At 50.7% G+C, this 3,888-nt stretch overlaps 1 long non-coding RNA gene across 1 annotated transcript; it reads right to left on the bottom strand.

Annotated features, from left to right (window-relative positions):
* Window positions 1–3,125: 3,125 nt before the first annotated feature.
* On the bottom strand, window positions 3,126–3,452 carry LOC139062573 (uncharacterized). The gene is made up of 2 exons (XR_011516132.1): window positions 3,292–3,452; window positions 3,126–3,221 (listed from the first exon to the last, which is right to left on the bottom strand). It is a non-coding gene; the product is annotated as an uncharacterized lncRNA (long non-coding RNA).
* Window positions 3,453–3,888: the final 436 nt, after the last annotated feature.

The following is a 3,888-nucleotide window of genomic DNA, read 5'->3' as shown; positions in this document are numbered from 1 at the left end:
TACGGTACGACTGATACCAGGGTGGACAGAAAACTTGGCGGTGTGGGCCCAGTTAATCACCTTATGCCTGACGGAAGGCGGAACAAACAGGGTGCGGTTGGGTACCCGATTGGGACAGGGGTAGTTCTTTTGAGCCTCGAGCACCTGATCCCGTATCTCCCAGGTAACGGCTCCCAGGACACAATCCGGTGGTATGATGGTAGTGGGCTCGGGATCCGAATTCACCGAGAACTGTCGTGAGAGAGCGTCGGGCTTGATGTTCTTGTTGCCTGGTCTGTAGGAAATGATAGTGAAAACGTGAGAAGAACAGGGCCCACCTGGATTGACGTGGGTTGAGTCTCTTAGCTTCTTTGAGGTAGGAGAGATTTTTATGATCCGTCCATATCACAATGGGGTGCTCAGCTCCCTCCAGCCAGTGCCTCCACTCCTCCAAGGCGAGTTTCACAGCTAGGAGCTCACGATCTCCCACATCGTAATTTCTCTCGGCAGGAGAGAGGCGCCGTGAGAAGAAGGCGCAGGGATGGAGGCGGTGATCTGTGGGGGAGGTTTGAGAAAGCACAGCCCCGACTCCAGTGTCCGAGGCGTCAACCTCGAGAGTAAACTGCTTTGCAGGGTCTGGACGGGTGAGAATAGGGGCCTGAATGAACCTCTCCTTTAAGTCACAGAAACTCCTGGAGGCTTCAGCATCCCAAATGAAAGGCCTCTTAACTGAGGTTAGTTGTGTTAAAGGGGCGGCTATCTGGCTGTACCCTTTAATAAACCGATGATAGAAATTTGCGAAACCCAAAAATCTCTGTAGCTGTTTGCGTGTGGAAGGAGTTGGCCAGTCTTTAACTGCCTGCACCTTTTCGGGGTCAGGTCCCAGCCTTCCACTCTCCAGTACGAAACCCAGAAACTTAACAGATGGGGCATGAAACTCGCATTTCTCCGCCTTAACGTAGAGCCGATTCTCGAGTAGGCGTTGGAGAACGGCTCGGACATGACCGGTGTGTTCCTCGGGGGTCCTCGAAAAAATCAAAATGTCATCCAGATATACTGTGACAAACTTGTTCAGGTAGTCACTCAAAACAGTGTTAACCAGGTTCTGAAAAACGGCAGGTGCGTTCGTGAGGCCAAAAGGCATGACTAAATACTCAAAATGTCCTATTGGTGTTTTGAAAGCCGTCTTCCACTCATCTCCCTCTCTGATGCGAACCAGATGGTAAGCATTTCTAAGATCCAGCTTAGTGAATATGGTCGCATCTTGTATGGGTTCAAAAGTGGATGACCGTAAGGGTAATGGATACTTGTTTCTCACCGTGATTTGGTTTAAACCGCGGTAGTCGATGCAAGGCCTCAGGGTGCCGTCCTTCTTGGAGACAAAGAAAAAGCCAGCACCCAGAGGAGAGGTGGAAGGCCGAATTATGCCGGATGCCAGGGACTCGGAGATGTACTTTTCCATACTTTCACGTTCAGGCTTGGAGATGCTGTAGAGACGGCTAGAGGGAAGAGGTGCTGCAGGGAGAAGATCTATAGCACAATCGTAAGGGCGGTGAGGTGGTAATGAGGACGCTTTATGTTTAGAAAATACCTGCTGGAGGTCGTGATATTCAGGCGGAACCCCGGTGAGGTCGGGTGGTGTGGTCTTCAGGGCTCGAGGCTCGGAACTAGAACAGGCCGGTCCCAAACAGGTTAAATGACAGTTATTGCTCCACATCTCCACTTGGTTTGTGACCCAGTTAATACGGGGGTTATGGTTCTTAAGCCAGGGATGACCCAGGACCACAGGAGACTGAGGGGAAGGAAATACAAAAAAGGTGAGTTCTTCACTGTGGTTACCTGACGTCATAAGGCGAATGGGTGCAGTCTTGTGAGTGATAGAGGTGAGGGAGCCTCCGTCCAGAGAGGATACACGGTAGGGTGTTTGTAGAGGGAAAGTGGTAACCAGGAGTTGCTCCACTAGCTGTTGGTCAAGAAGATTTAATTCACAGCCAGAGTCAACTAATGCGAGAGAGGGAAGAGTAATGTGATTATGTGACAGAGAACATTCCAGCAAACACCGAGAGTTTGAATCTGACCGATAACCTCCCACCAGTACTCTCGGGGCTACTGATGGGACCTGGAGTTTAACTGCTTGGGGCAGTTGGCCACAAAATGTCCAGACATGCCGCAATACAAACACACCCCTGAACTCATGCGCTTGTTTCTCTCCTCTTGGGTTAATTTAGCTCGACCAATCTGCATGGGCTCACTGGGGGGCGGAGCTGGAGCTGCTGGATACACATTTTGCGGGCAGTTAAGGCGAGAAGGTAAGGGGAAGTTGTTACCTCTTTGGCGTACCTTATGTCTCTTCTCCATCCTACTGCACAGTGCGATAAGGCTCTCGAGATCAGGTGGTTCCTGGCAGAAAGCGAGTTGATCCTGAAGCTGCTCGTTAAGAGCCTGGGTGAACGCCCCCTTAAGTGAGGCTTCATCGAGGGTGGAAGTGGCGGCTAGGGTCCGAAACTCTATGGCAAAATCCTCGATTGAGAGCTTCCCTTGACGTAAGCTCCAAATCTGTCTGGCCACTTCAGCCGCTGACTCAGGTTTGTCAAAAGTCATTTTAAAATCCGCCAGAAACTCATCCAACGGACTCTTAAGGAAGTGCGGGTTCCGGCTTTTTGCCTCCGCCCACCGGAGTGCCTTACCTCGTAGAAGACCGATGATGTAGGAGATCTCATCGGTGTAAAAAGACTCCGGAGATCGCTGGAAAGCCAGCTGGCATTGGAGGAGAAAACCTCGACAAACCTCCCGGTTGCCGTCAAACGTCTCTGGTGGAGGAGAGGTAGCGACCCGGAAGCTGGGCAGACTGGATGGTGCAGGAAGAACGGGTCCGGGCAGACTCTGAGCGGGGGATGAGGCTTGCTCCGGGGAGGTGAGTCTGTGGCTTAATTCCTTTACCATCGTTCCTACTTCAAACAAGGTGTGGTTAGTGTGGGAGAGTTGATCAGACAGAGCTTGGAGTGAATCACTGTGCTGAGCTAGGGTGGCGGAAACGACAGAGGGAACTGATTCTGTACTGAGGTTAGAGGAATGGCTGGATGATTCTGTCATGTTGTGGTGAAGAAATCTAACCCACGACATACAGAATTAGATCTGAGACGGTGTAAAATGTTTTTAAAAAGAATTTATTTTAAAGGGAAACCAAGGAAGCAGCGTAAACGTAGCTGAGTTCTTGCACGAGGAAGCTGGTGCGGGAGAAGCTGTGGACAGATCGGAATTAGATCCAATTTGCGGATGGCACAGGGAATCAGGCTTATGTGGAGGACTTACGGTCTGGAGAGGTGGGAACTGGTTTGAGGGAGGAGTGGTCCGGTCTGGGTAGCAGGGACTGAGATCCAGAAAAGAGACGTGGAGGGAGCTGAGCTTGGGGAGGTCCGGGGAGGTTAGGTGGGCAGCTGGAGGCGGGTCTGGCCAGGGGAGAGGCTGAGAGACGAGCGAAGTTGGAGATCCAAATGGTGTGGGCTCCAGAGTTCTGCCAGTCAGAGATGAGTGTGTAGGTTTGTCTGGGAACAAGAGCAGGAGGTCACAAAGGCAAAAATCCAAAATCCAAAAACACATCAAATCTCAAAAATCCAAAATCCAAAAACAAATCTAATTCTCAAGAGTTTACAGAGCTCGAATAAGTTTCACAAGTGGCTGTTAGAAGGTACCCAGGTAGAGTAATCATCCAGCCAAGTGTAGGAGTCTCCCAGCTGCTTAAATACCCCTGGCCAGCTGATGAGCAGATCTGCTGCAGCTTGGTCACCTCCAGACACGCCCACCTGCAGAGGGAAACTCAAAAGACAGGGAGTGACAGCAGGGAAATACCTCAGACCGTGACAATCTATCTATCTATCTATCTATCTATCTATCTATCTATCTATCTAT

Source organism: Nothobranchius furzeri, chromosome 13, assembly GCF_043380555.1.
Source record: "Nothobranchius furzeri strain GRZ-AD chromosome 13, NfurGRZ-RIMD1, whole genome shotgun sequence".
Taxonomy (NCBI): domain Eukaryota; kingdom Metazoa; phylum Chordata; class Actinopteri; order Cyprinodontiformes; family Nothobranchiidae; genus Nothobranchius; species Nothobranchius furzeri.
This window is presented reverse-complemented; position numbering and strand designations above follow the sequence as displayed.